General features: G+C 42.6%; 16 non-coding genes across 16 annotated transcripts; all 16 read right to left on the reverse strand.

Annotated features, from left to right (window-relative positions):
- Window positions 1-425: 425 nt before the first annotated feature.
- On the reverse strand, window positions 426-497 carry trnaw-cca (transfer RNA tryptophan (anticodon CCA)). The gene has a single exon. It is a non-coding gene; the product is annotated as a tRNA-Trp (tRNA).
- Window positions 498-1,190: 693 nt separating this feature from the next.
- trnaw-cca (transfer RNA tryptophan (anticodon CCA)) lies at window positions 1,191-1,262 on the reverse strand. The gene has a single exon. It is a non-coding gene; the product is annotated as a tRNA-Trp (tRNA).
- Window positions 1,263-1,955: 693 nt separating this feature from the next.
- On the reverse strand, window positions 1,956-2,027 carry trnaw-cca (transfer RNA tryptophan (anticodon CCA)). The gene has a single exon. It is a non-coding gene; the product is annotated as a tRNA-Trp (tRNA).
- A 1,455-nt stretch (window positions 2,028-3,482) lies between these two features.
- trnaw-cca (transfer RNA tryptophan (anticodon CCA)) lies at window positions 3,483-3,554 on the reverse strand. Its single transcript has one exon. It is a non-coding gene; the product is annotated as a tRNA-Trp (tRNA).
- A 692-nt stretch (window positions 3,555-4,246) lies between these two features.
- trnaw-cca (transfer RNA tryptophan (anticodon CCA)) lies at window positions 4,247-4,318 on the reverse strand. The gene has a single exon. It is a non-coding gene; the product is annotated as a tRNA-Trp (tRNA).
- Window positions 4,319-5,011: 693 nt separating this feature from the next.
- On the reverse strand, window positions 5,012-5,083 carry trnaw-cca (transfer RNA tryptophan (anticodon CCA)). The gene has a single exon. It is a non-coding gene; the product is annotated as a tRNA-Trp (tRNA).
- A 693-nt stretch (window positions 5,084-5,776) lies between these two features.
- On the reverse strand, window positions 5,777-5,848 carry trnaw-cca (transfer RNA tryptophan (anticodon CCA)). Its single transcript has one exon. It is a non-coding gene; the product is annotated as a tRNA-Trp (tRNA).
- A 693-nt stretch (window positions 5,849-6,541) lies between these two features.
- On the reverse strand, window positions 6,542-6,613 carry trnaw-cca (transfer RNA tryptophan (anticodon CCA)). Its single transcript has one exon. It is a non-coding gene; the product is annotated as a tRNA-Trp (tRNA).
- Window positions 6,614-7,306: 693 nt separating this feature from the next.
- trnaw-cca (transfer RNA tryptophan (anticodon CCA)) lies at window positions 7,307-7,378 on the reverse strand. The gene has a single exon. It is a non-coding gene; the product is annotated as a tRNA-Trp (tRNA).
- A 691-nt stretch (window positions 7,379-8,069) lies between these two features.
- trnaw-cca (transfer RNA tryptophan (anticodon CCA)) lies at window positions 8,070-8,141 on the reverse strand. The gene has a single exon. It is a non-coding gene; the product is annotated as a tRNA-Trp (tRNA).
- Window positions 8,142-8,833: 692 nt separating this feature from the next.
- trnaw-cca (transfer RNA tryptophan (anticodon CCA)) lies at window positions 8,834-8,905 on the reverse strand. Its single transcript has one exon. It is a non-coding gene; the product is annotated as a tRNA-Trp (tRNA).
- A 693-nt stretch (window positions 8,906-9,598) lies between these two features.
- On the reverse strand, window positions 9,599-9,670 carry trnaw-cca (transfer RNA tryptophan (anticodon CCA)). Its single transcript has one exon. It is a non-coding gene; the product is annotated as a tRNA-Trp (tRNA).
- Window positions 9,671-10,362: 692 nt separating this feature from the next.
- On the reverse strand, window positions 10,363-10,434 carry trnaw-cca (transfer RNA tryptophan (anticodon CCA)). The gene has a single exon. It is a non-coding gene; the product is annotated as a tRNA-Trp (tRNA).
- Window positions 10,435-11,127: 693 nt separating this feature from the next.
- Window positions 11,128-11,199, reverse strand: trnaw-cca (transfer RNA tryptophan (anticodon CCA)). The gene has a single exon. It is a non-coding gene; the product is annotated as a tRNA-Trp (tRNA).
- Window positions 11,200-11,892: 693 nt separating this feature from the next.
- On the reverse strand, window positions 11,893-11,964 carry trnaw-cca (transfer RNA tryptophan (anticodon CCA)). The gene has a single exon. It is a non-coding gene; the product is annotated as a tRNA-Trp (tRNA).
- A 693-nt stretch (window positions 11,965-12,657) lies between these two features.
- Window positions 12,658-12,729, reverse strand: trnaw-cca (transfer RNA tryptophan (anticodon CCA)). The gene has a single exon. It is a non-coding gene; the product is annotated as a tRNA-Trp (tRNA).
- Window positions 12,730-13,272: the final 543 nt, after the last annotated feature.

The following is a 13,272-nucleotide window of genomic DNA, read 5'->3' on the forward strand; positions in this document are numbered from 1 at the left end:
TCAAAAAAATCCCACCTCCTGGATAAATTTTCCTCAGGTTTTTGCCTGCCATATCAGTTCTGTTATACTCAGAGACATTATTTTAACAGTTTTGGAAACTTTAGAGTGTGTTCTATCCAAATCTACCATTTATATGCATATCCGAGTTTCTGGGCCTGAGTAACAGGCAGTTTACTTAGGGAACGTTTCTCATCCAGGTGTCTAAAAACTGCCCCCAAGCATACATTAAACTACCTGTTCGAAGACTGACACTCACATGATTTCATTTAGGATTTTGCAGTGTGCCAGGTTTTTGTGAGAGACAATTTTCATCAAAAACAGCATTGGTTTGTTCGTTTCCGTGCGAGATTAGTACTGTAAAGCCACATTGGTACTTGTGCTGATTCACTGAGTAAAGAGGGCAGAGATTGCACACATAAAAACCATGACCTCGACGTGAGTTGAACACGCAACCTTCTGATCTGGAGTCAGACGCGCTACCATTGCGCCACGAGGTCTTTGACTGCTATCATCTTTGGAGAGCATGCCTAGTTCAGATTTCGATGACTGTATAATTTGGAATGGAGGCCTGGTTCTATGGGGAAATGAACCATCTGACAATGCCACCCCCATCAGCATGTGCCTCTGCCTGGCAGGTTAAGTGTATGAAAACAAGCCTGAAACAAAGTCTAAAGACTGTTGACATCTAGTGGTAGCCATAGGAACTGCAATCTGGGTCCTAACCCATTAGAAACTCAATAGGCATTCAATTGAAAACTACCCACATCAAAAAAATCCCACCTCCTGGATAAATTTTCCTCAGGTTTTTGCCTGCCATATCAGTTCTGTTATACTCAGAGACATTATTTTAACAGTTTTGGAAACTTTAGAGTGTGTTCTATCCAAATCTACCATTTATATGCATATCCGAGTTTCTGGGCCTGAGTAACAGGCAGTTTACTTAGGGAACGTTTCTCATCCAGGTGTCTAAAAACTGCCCCCAAGCATACATTAAACTACCTGTTCGAAGACTGACACTCACATGATTTCATTTAGGATTTTGCAGTGTGCCAGGTTTTTGTGAGAGACAATTTTCATCAAAAGCAGCATTGGTTTGTTCGTTTCCGTGCGAGATTAGTACTGTAAAGCCACATTGGTACTTGTGCTGATTCACTGAGTAAAGAGGGCAGAGATTGCACACATAAAAACCATGACCTCGACGTGAGTTGAACACGCAACCTTCTGATCTGGAGTCAGACGCGCTACCATTGCGCCACGAGGTCTTTGACCGCTATCATCTTTGGAGAGCATGCCTAGTTCAGATTTTGATGACTGTATAATTTGGAATGGAGGCCTGGTTCTATGGGGAAATGAACCATCTGACAATGCCACCCCCATCAGCATGTGCCTCTGCCTGGCAGGTTAAGTGTATGAAAACAAGCCTGAAACAAAGTCTAAAGACTGTTGACATCTAGTGGTAGCCATAGGAACTGCAATCTGGGTCCTAACCCATTAGAAACTCAATAGGCATTCAATTGAAAACTACCCACATCAAAAAAATCCCACCTCCTGGATAAATTTTCCTCAGGTTTTTGCCTGCCATATCAGTTCTGTTATACTCAGAGACATTATTTTAACAGTTTTGGAAACTTTAGAGTGTGTTCTATCCAAATCTACCATTTATATGCATATCCGAGTTTCTGGGCCTGAGTAACAGGCAGTTTACTTAGGGAACGTTTCTCATCCAGGTGTCTAAAAACTGCCCCCAAGCATACATTAAACTACCTGTTCGAAGACTGACACTCACATGATTTCATTTAGGATTTTGCAGTGTGCCAGGTTTTTGTGAGAGACAATTTTCATCAAAAGCAGCATTGGTTTGTTCGTTTCCGTGCGAGATTAGTACTGTAAAGCCACATTGGTACTTGTGCTGATTCACTGAGTAAAGAGGGCAGAGATTGCACACATAAAAACCATGACCTCGACGTGAGTTGAACACGCAACCTTCTGATCTGGAGTCAGACGCGCTACCATTGCGCCACGAGGTCTTTGACTGCTATCATCTTTGGAGAGCATGCCTAGTTCAGATTTCGATGACTGTATAATTTGGAATGGAGGCCTGGTTCTATGGGGAAATGAACCATCTGACAATGCCACCCCCATCAGCATGTGCCTCTGCCTGGCAGGTTAAGTGTATGAAAACAAGCCTGAAACAAAGTCTAAAGACTGTTGACATCTAGTGGTAGCCATAGGAACTGCAATCTGGGTCCTAACCCATTAGAAACTCAATAGGCATTCAATTGAAAACTACCCACATCAAAAAATCCCACCTCCTGGATAAATTTTCCTCAGGTTTTTGCCTGCCATATCAGTTCTGTTATACTCAGAGACATTATTTTAACAGTTTTGGAAACTTTAGAGTGTGTTCTATCCAAATCTACCATTTATATGCATATCCGAGTTTCTGGGCCTGAGTAACAGGCAGTTTACTTAGGGAACGTTTCTCATCCAGGTGTCTAAAAACTGCCCCCAAGCATACATTAAACTACCTGTTCGAAGACTGACACTCACATGATTTCATTTAGGATTTTGCAGTGTGCCAGGTTTTTGTGAGAGACAATTTTCATCAAAAGCAGCATTGGTTTGTTCGTTTCCGTGCGAGATTAGTACTGTAAAGCCACATTGGTACTTGTGCTGATTCACTGAGTAAAGAGGGCAGAGATTGCACACATAAAAACCATGACCTCGACGTGAGTTGAACACGCAACCTTCTGATCTGGAGTCAGACGCTACCATTGCGCCACGAGGTCTTTGACTGCTATCATCTTTGGAGAGCATGCCTAGTTCAGATTTCGATGACTGTATAATTTGGAATGGAGGCCTGGTTCTATGGGGAAATGAACCATCTGACAATGCCACCCCCATCAGCATGTGCCTCTGCCTGGCAGGTTAAGTGTATGAAAACAAGCCTGAAACAAAGTCTAAAGACTGTTGACATCTAGTGGTAGCCATAGGAACTGCAATCTGGGTCCTAACCCATTAGAAACTCAATAGGCATTCAATTGAAAACTACCCACATCAAAAAAATCCCACCTCCTGGATAAATTTTCCTCAGGTTTTTGCCTGCCATATCAGTTCTGTTATACTCAGAGACATTATTTTAACAGTTTTGGAAACTTTAGAGTGTGTTCTATCCAAATCTACCATTTATATGCATATCCGAGTTTCTGGGCCTGAGTAACAGGCAGTTTACTTAGGGAACGTTTCTCATCCAGGTGTCTAAAAACTGCCCCCAAGCATACATTAAACTACCTGTTCGAAGACTGACACTCACATGATTTCATTTAGGATTTTGCAGTGTGCCAGGTTTTTGTGAGAGACAATTTTCATCAAAAACAGCATTGGTTTGTTCGTTTCCGTGCGAGATTAGTACTGTAAAGCCACATTGGTACTTGTGCTGATTCACTGAGTAAAGAGGGCAGAGATTGCACACATAAAAACCATGACCTCGACGTGAGTTGAACACGCAACCTTCTGATCTGGAGTCAGACGCGCTACCATTGCGCCACGAGGTCTTTGACTGCTATCATCTTTGGAGAGCATGCCTAGTTCAGATTTTGATGACTGTATAATTTGGAATGGAGGCCTGGTTCTATGGGGAATGAACCATCTGACAATGCCACCCCCATCAGCATGTGCCTCTGCCTGGCAGGTTAAGTGTATGAAAACAAGCCTGAAACAAAGTCTAAAGACTGTTGACATCTAGTGGTAGCCATAGGAACTGCGATCTGGGTCCTAACCCATTAGAAACTCAATAGGCATTCAATTGAAAACTACCCACATCAAAAAAATCCCACCTCCTGGATAAATTTTCCTCAGGTTTTTGCCTGCCATATCAGTTCTGTTATACTCAGAGACATTATTTTAACAGTTTTGGAAACTTTAGAGTGTGTTCTATCCAAATCTACCATTTATATGCATATCCGAGTTTCTGGGCCTGAGTAACAGGCAGTTTACTTAGGGAACGTTTCTCATCCAGGTGTCTAAAAACTGCCCCCAAGCATACATTAAACTACCTGTTCGAAGACTGACACTCACATGATTTCATTTAGGATTTTGCAGTGTGCCAGGTTTTTGTGAGAGACAATTTTCATCAAAAACAGCATTGGTTTGTTCGTTTCCGTGCGAGATTAGTACTGTAAAGCCACATTGGTACTTGTGCTGATTCACTGAGTAAAGAGGGCAGAGATTGCACACATAAAAACCATGACCTCGACGTGAGTTGAACACGCAACCTTCTGATCTGGAGTCAGACGCGCTACCATTGCGCCACGAGGTCTTTGACCGCTATCATCTTTGGAGAGCATGCCTAGTTCAGATTTTGATGACTGTATAATTTGGAATGGAGGCCTGGTTCTATGGGGAAATGAACCATCTGACAATGCCACCCCCATCAGCATGTGCCTCTGCCTGGCAGGTTAAGTGTATGAAAACAAGCCTGAAACAAAGTCTAAAGACTGTTGACATCTAGTGGTAGCCATAGGAACTGCAATCTGGGTCCTAACCCATTAGAAACTCAATAGGCATTCAATTGAAAACTACCCACATCAAAAAAATCCCACCTCCTGGATAAATTTTCCTCAGGTTTTTGCCTGCCATATCAGTTCTGTTATACTCAGAGACATTATTTTAACAGTTTTGGAAACTTTAGAGTGTGTTCTATCCAAATCTACCATTTATATGCATATCCGAGTTTCTGGGCCTGAGTAACAGGCAGTTTACTTAGGGAACGTTTCTCATCCAGGTGTCTAAAAACTGCCCCCAAGCATACATTAAACTACCTGTTCGAAGACTGACACTCACATGATTTCATTTAGGATTTTGCAGTGTGCCAGGTTTTTGTGAGAGACAATTTTCATCAAAAACAGCATTGGTTTGTTCGTTTCCGTGCGAGATTAGTACTGTAAAGCCACATTGGTACTTGTGCTGATTCACTGAGTAAAGAGGGCAGAGATTGCACACATAAAAACCATGACCTCGACGTGAGTTGAACACGCAACCTTCTGATCTGGAGTCAGACGCGCTACCATTGCGCCACGAGGTCTTTGACCGCTATCATCTTTGGAGAGCATGCCTAGTTCAGATTTTGATGACTGTATAATTTGGAATGGAGGCCTGGTTCTATGGGGAAATGAACCATCTGACAATGCCACCCCCATCAGCATGTGCCTCTGCCTGGCAGGTTAAGTGTATGAAAACAAGCCTGAAACAAAGTCTAAAGACTGTTGACATCTAGTGGTAGCCATAGGAACTGCAATCTGGGTCCTAACCCATTAGAAACTCAATAGGCATTCAATTGAAAACTACCCACATCAAAAAAATCCCACCTCCTGGATAAATTTTCCTCAGGTTTTTGCCTGCCATATCAGTTCTGTTATACTCAGAGACATTATTTTAACAGTTTTGGAAACTTTAGAGTGTGTTCTATCCAAATCTACCATTTATATGCATATCCGAGTTTCTGGGCCTGAGTAACAGGCAGTTTACTTAGGGAACGTTTCTCATCCAGGTGTCTAAAAACTGCCCCCAAGCATACATTAAACTACCTGTTCGAAGACTGACACTCACATGATTTCATTTAGGATTTTGCAGTGTGCCAGGTTTTTGTGAGAGACAATTTTCATCAAAAGCAGCATTGGTTTGTTCGTTTCCGTGCGAGATTAGTACTGTAAAGCCACATTGGTACTTGTGCTGATTCACTGAGTAAAGAGGGCAGAGATTGCACACATAAAAACCATGACCTCGACGTGAGTTGAACACGCAACCTTCTGATCTGGAGTCAGACGCGCTACCATTGCGCCACGAGGTCTTTGACTGCTATCATCTTTGGAGAGCATGCCTAGTTCAGATTTTGATGACTGTATAATTTGGAATGGAGGCCTGGTTCTATGGGGAAATGAACCATCTGACAATGCCACCCCCATCAGCATGTGCCTCTGCCTGGCAGGTTAAGTGTATGAAAACAAGCCTGAAACAAAGTCTAAAGACTGTTGACATCTAGTGGTAGCCATAGGAACTGCGATCTGGGTCCTAACCCATTAGAAACTCAATAGGCATTCAATTGAAAACTACCCACATCAAAAAAATCCCACCTCCTGGATAAATTTTCCTCAGGTTTTTGCCTGCCATATCAGTTCTGTTATACTCAGAGACATTATTTTAACAGTTTTGGAAACTTTAGAGTGTGTTCTATCCAAATCTACCATTTATATGCATATCCGAGTTTCTGGGCCTGAGTAACAGGCAGTTTACTTAGGGAACGTTTCTCATCCAGGTGTCTAAAAACTGCCCCCAAGCATACATTAAACTACCTGTTCGAAGACTGACACTCACATGATTTCATTTAGGATTTTGCAGTGTGCCAGGTTTTTGTGAGAGACAATTTTCATCAAAAACAGCATTGGTTTGTTCGTTTCCGTGCGAGATTAGTACTGTAAAGCCACATTGGTACTTGTGCTGATTCACTGAGTAAAGAGGGCAGAGATTGCACACATAAAAACCATGACCTCGACGTGAGTTGAACACGCAACCTTCTGATCTGGAGTCAGACGCGCTACCATTGCGCCACGAGGTCTTTGACCGCTATCATCTTTGGAGAGCATGCCTAGTTCAGATTTTGATGACTGTATAATTTGGAATGGAGGCCTGGTTCTATGGGGAAATGAACCATCTGACAATGCCACCCCCATCAGCATGTGCCTCTGCCTGGCAGGTTAAGTGTATGAAAACAAGCCTGAAACAAAGTCTAAAGACTGTTGACATCTAGTGGTAGCCATAGGAACTGCAATCTGGGTCCTAACCCATTAGAAACTCAATAGGCATTCAATTGAAAACTACCCACATCAAAAAAATCCCACCTCCTGGATAAATTTTCCTCAGGTTTTTGCCTGCCATATCAGTTCTGTTATACTCAGAGACATTATTTTAACAGTTTTGGAAACTTTAGAGTGTGTTCTATCCAAATCTACCATTTATATGCATATCCGAGTTTCTGGGCCTGAGTAACAGGCAGTTTACTTAGGGAACGTTTCTCATCCAGGTGTCTAAAAACTGCCCCCAAGCATACATTAAACTACCTGTTCGAAGACTGACACTCACATGATTTCATTTAGGATTTTGCAGTGTGCCAGGTTTTTGTGAGAGACAATTTTCATCAAAAGCAGCATTGGTTTGTTCGTTTCCGTGCGAGATTAGTACTGTAAAGCCACATTGGTACTTGTGCTGATTCACTGAGTAAAGAGGGCAGAGATTGCACACATAAAAACCATGACCTCGACGTGAGTTGAACACGCAACCTTCTGATCTGGAGTCAGACGCGCTACCATTGCGCCACGAGGTCTTTGACTGCTATCATCTTTGGAGAGCATGCCTAGTTCAGATTTCGATGACTGTATAATTTGGAATGGAGGCCTGGTTCTATGGGGAAATGAACCATCTGACAATGCCACCCCCATCAGCATGTGCCTCTGCCTGGCAGGTTAAGTGTATGAAAACAAGCCTGAAACAAAGTCTAAAGACTGTTGACATCTAGTGGTAGCCATAGGAACTGCGATCTGGGTCCTAACCCATTAGAAACTCAATAGGCATTCAATTGAAAACTACCCACATCAAAAAAATCCCACCTCCTGGATAAATTTTCCTCAGGTTTTTGCCTGCCATATGTTCTGTTATACTCAGAGACATTATTTTAACAGTTTTGGAAACTTTAGAGTGTGTTCTATCCAAATCTACCATTTATATGCATATCCGAGTTTCTGGGCCTGAGTAACAGGCAGTTTACTTAGGGAACGTTTCTCATCCAGGTGTCTAAAAACTGCCCCCAAGCATACATTAAACTACCTGTTCGAAGACTGACACTCACATGATTTCATTTAGGATTTTGCAGTGTGCCAGGTTTTTGTGAGAGACAATTTTCATCAAAAGCAGCATTGGTTTGTTCGTTTCCGTGCGAGATTAGTACTGTAAAGCCACATTGGTACTTGTGCTGATTCACTGAGTAAAGAGGGCAGAGATTGCACACATAAAAACCATGACCTCGACGTGAGTTGAACACGCAACCTTCTGATCTGGAGTCAGACGCGCTACCATTGCGCCACGAGGTCTTTGACTGCTATCATCTTTGGAGAGCATGCCTAGTTCAGATTTCGATGACTGTATAATTTGGAATGGAGGCCTGGTTCTATGGGGAAATGAACCATCTGACAATGCCACCCCCATCAGCATGTGCCTCTGCCTGGCAGGTTAAGTGTATGAAAACAAGCCTGAAACAAAGTCTAAAGACTGTTGACATCTAGTGGTAGCCATAGGAACTGCAATCTGGGTCCTAACCCATTAGAAACTCAATAGGCATTCAATTGAAAACTACCCACATCAAAAAAATCCCACCTCCTGGATAAATTTTCCTCAGGTTTTTGCCTGCCATATCAGTTCTGTTATACTCAGAGACATTATTTTAACAGTTTTGGAAACTTTAGAGTGTGTTCTATCCAAATCTACCATTTATATGCATATCCGAGTTTCTGGGCCTGAGTAACAGGCAGTTTACTTAGGGAACGTTTCTCATCCAGGTGTCTAAAAACTGCCCCCAAGCATACATTAAACTACCTGTTCGAAGACTGACACTCACATGATTTCATTTAGGATTTTGCAGTGTGCCAGGTTTTGTGAGAGACAATTTTCATCAAAAGCAGCATTGGTTTGTTCGTTTCCGTGCGAGATTAGTACTGTAAAGCCACATTGGTACTTGTGCTGATTCACTGAGTAAAGAGGGCAGAGATTGCACACATAAAAACCATGACCTCGACGTGAGTTGAACACGCAACCTTCTGATCTGGAGTCAGACGCGCTACCATTGCGCCACGAGGTCTTTGACTGCTATCATCTTTGGAGAGCATGCCTAGTTCAGATTTCGATGACTGTATAATTTGGAATGGAGGCCTGGTTCTATGGGGAAATGAACCATCTGACAATGCCACCCCCATCAGCATGTGCCTCTGCCTGGCAGGTTAAGTGTATGAAAACAAGCCTGAAACAAAGTCTAAAGACTGTTGACATCTAGTGGTAGCCATAGGAACTGCAATCTGGGTCCTAACCCATTAGAAACTCAATAGGCATTCAATTGAAAACTACCCACATCAAAAAAATCCCACCTCCTGGATAAATTTTCCTCAGGTTTTTGCCTGCCATATCAGTTCTGTTATACTCAGAGACATTATTTTAACAGTTTTGGAAACTTTAGAGTGTGTTCTATCCAAATCTACCATTTCTATGCATATCCGAGTTTCTGGGCCTGAGTAACAGGCAGTTTACTTAGGGAACGTTTCTCATCCAGGTGTCTAAAAACTGCCCCCAAGCATACATTAAACTACCTGTTCGAAGACTGACACTCACATGATTTCATTTAGGATTTTGCAGTGTGCCAGGTTTTTGTGAGAGACGATTTTCATCAAAAGCAGCATTGGTTTGTTCGTTTCCGTGCGAGATTAGTACTGTAAAGCCACATTGGTACTTGTGCTGATTCACTGAGTAAAGAGGGCAGAGATTGCACACATAAAAACCATGACCTCGACGTGAGTTGAACACGCAACCTTCTGATCTGGAGTCAGACGCGCTACCATTGCGCCACGAGGTCTTTGACTGCTATCATCTTTGGAGAGCATGCCTAGTTCAGATTTCGATGACTGTATAATTTGGAATGGAGGCCTGGTTCTATGGGGAAATGAACCATCTGACAATGCCACCCCCATCAGCATGTGCCTCTGCCTGGCAGGTTAAGTGTATGAAAACAAGCCTGAAACAAAGTCTAAAGACTGTTGACATCTAGTGGTAGCCATAGGAACTGCATCTGGGTCCTAACCCATTAGAAACTCAATAGGCATTCAATTGAAAACTACCCACATCAAAAAAATCCCACCTCCTGGATAAATTTTCCTCAGGTTTTTGCCTGCCATATCAGTTCTGTTATACTCAGAGACATTATTTTAACAGTTTTGGAAACTTTAGAGTGTGTTCTATCCAAATCTACCATTTCTATGCATATCCGAGTTTCTGGGCCTGAGTAACAGGCAGTTTACTTAGGGAACGTTTCTCATCCAGGTGTCTAAAAACTGCCCCCAAGCATACATTAAACTACCTGTTCGAAGACTGACACTCACATGATTTCATTTAGGATTTTGCAGTGTGCCAGGTTTTTGTGAGAGACGATTTTCATCAAAAGCAGCATTGGTTTGTTCGTTTCCGTGCGAGATTAGTACTGTAAAGCCACATTGGTACTTGTGCTGATTCACTGAGTAAAGAGGGCAGAGATTGCACACATAAAAACCATGACCTCGACGTGAGTTGAACACGCAACCTTCTGATCTGGAGTCAGACGCGCTACCATTGCGCCACGAGGTCTTTGACTGCTATCATCTTTGGAGAGCATGCCTAGTTCAGATTTCGATGACTGTATAATTTGGAATGGAGGCCTGGTTCTATGGGGAAATGAACCATCTGACAATGCCACCCCCATCAGCATGTGCCTCTGCCTGGCAGGTTAAGTGTATGAAAACAAGCCTGAAACAAAGTCTAAAGACTGTTGACATCTAGTGGTAGCCATAGGAACTGCGATCTGGGTCCTAACCCATTAGAAACTCAATAGGCATTCAATTGAAAACTACCCACATCAAAAAAATCCCACCTCCTGGATAAATTTTCCTCAGGTTTTTGCCTGCCATATCAGTTCTGTTATACTCAGAGACATTATTTTAACAGTTTTGGAAACTTTAGAGTGTGTTCTATCCAAATCTACCATTTATATGCATATCCGAGTTTCTGGGCCTGAGTAACAGGCAGTTTACTTAGGGAACGTTTCTCATCCAGGTGTCTAAAAACTGCCCCCAAGCATACATTAAACTACCTGTTCGAAGACTGACACTCACATGATTTCATTTAGGATTTTGCAGTGTGCCAGGTTTTTGTGAGAGACGATTTTCATCAAAAGCAGCATTGGTTTGTTCGTTTCCGTGCGAGATTAGTACTGTAAAGCCACATTGGTACTTGTGCTGATTCACTGAGTAAAGAGGGCAGAGATTGCACACATAAAAACCATGACCTCGACGTGAGTTGAACACGCAACCTTCTGATCTGGAGTCAGACGCGCTACCATTGCGCCACGAGGTCTTTGACTGCTATCATCTTTGGAGAGCATGCCTAGTTCAGATTTCGATGACTGTATAATTTGGAATGGAGGCCTGGTTCTATGGGGAAATGAACCATCTGACAATGCCACCCCCATCAGCATGTGCCTCTGCCTGGCAGGTTAAGTGTATGAAAACAAGCCTGAAACAAAGTCTAAAGACTGTTGACATCTAGTGGTAGCCATAGGAACTGCAATCTGGGTCCTAACCCATTAGAAACTCAATAGGCATTCAATTGAAAACTACCCACATCAAAAAAATCCCACCTCCTGGATAAATTTTCCTCAGGTTTTTGCCTGCCATATCAGTTCTGTTATACTCAGAGACATTATTTTAACAGTTTTGGAAACTTTAGAGTGTGTTCTATCCAAATCTACCATTTCTATGCATATCCGAGTTTCTGGGCCTGAGTAACAGGCAGTTTACTTAGGGAACGTTTCTCATCCAGGTGTCTAAAAACTGCCCCCAAGCATACATTAAACTACCTGTTCGAAGACTGACACTCACATGATTTCATTTAGGATTTTGCAGTGTGCCAGGTTTTTGTGAGAGACAATTTTCATCAAAAGCAGCATTGGTTTGTTCGTTTCCGTGCGAGATTAGTACTGTAAAGCCACATTGGTACTTGTGCTGATTCACTGAGTAAAGAGGGCAGAGATTGCACACATAAAAACCATGACCTCGACGTGAGTTGAACACGCAACCTTCTGATCTGGAGTCAGACGCGCTACCATTGCGCCACGAGGTCTTTGACTGCTATCATCTTTGGAGAGCATGCCTAGTTCAGATTTTGATGACTGTATAATTTGGAATGGAGGCCTGGTTCTATGGGGAAATGAACCATCTGACAATGCCACCCCCATCAGCATGTGCCTCTGCCTGGCAGGTTAAGTGTATGAAAACAAGCCTGAAACAAAGTCTAAAGACTGTTGACATCTAGTGGTAGCCATAGGAACTGCGATCTGGGTCCTAACCCATTAGAAACTCAATAGGCATTCAATTGAAAACTACCCACATCAAAAAAATCCCACCTCCTGGATAAATTTTCCTCAGGTTTTTGCCTGCCATATCAGTTCTGTTATACTCAGAGACATTATTTTAACAGTTTTGGAAACTTTAGAGTGTGTTCTATCCAAATCTACCATTTATATGCATATCCGAGTTTCTGGGCCTGAGTAACAGGCAGTTTACTTAGGGAACGTTTCTCATCCAGGTGTCTAAAAACTGCCCCCAAGCATACATTAAACTACCTGTTCGAAGACTGACACTCACATGATTTCATTTAGGATTTTGCAGTGTGCCAGGTTTTTGTGAGAGACGATTTTCATCAAAAGCAGCATTGGTTTGTTCGTTTCCGTGCGAGATTAGTACTGTAAAGCCACATTGGTACTTGTGCTGATTCACTGAGTAAAGAGGGCAGAGATTGCACACATAAAAACCATGACCTCGACGTGAGTTGAACACGCAACCTTCTGATCTGGAGTCAGACGCGCTACCATTGCGCCACGAGGTCTTTGACTGCTATCATCTTTGGAGAGCATGCCTAGTTCAGATTTTGATGACTGTATAATTTGGAATGGAGGCCTGGTTCTATGGGGAAATGAACCATCTGACAATGCCACCCCCATCAGCATGTGCCTCTGCCTGGCAGGTTAAGTGTATGAAAACAAGCCTGAAACAAAGTCTAAAGACTGTTGACATCTAGTGGTAGCCATAGGAACTGCGATCTGGGTCCTAACCCATTAGAAACTCAATAGGCATTCAATTGAAAACTACCCACATCAAAAAAATCCCACCTCCTGGATAAATTTTCCTCAGGTTTTTGCCTGCCATATCAGTTCTGTTATACTCAGAGACATTATTTTAACAGTTTTGGAAACTTTAGAGTGTGTTCTATCCAAATCTACCATTTCTATGCATATCCGAGTTTCTGGGCCTGAGTAACAGGCAGTTTACTTAGGGAACGTTTCTCATCCAGGTGTCTAAAAACTGCCCCAAGCATACATTAAACTACCTGTTCGAAGACTGACACTCACATGATTTCATTTAGGATTTT

The sequence above is a fragment of the Oncorhynchus nerka genome, linkage group LG20 (genome assembly GCF_034236695.1).
Source record: "Oncorhynchus nerka isolate Pitt River linkage group LG20, Oner_Uvic_2.0, whole genome shotgun sequence".
Taxonomy (NCBI): domain Eukaryota; kingdom Metazoa; phylum Chordata; class Actinopteri; order Salmoniformes; family Salmonidae; genus Oncorhynchus; species Oncorhynchus nerka.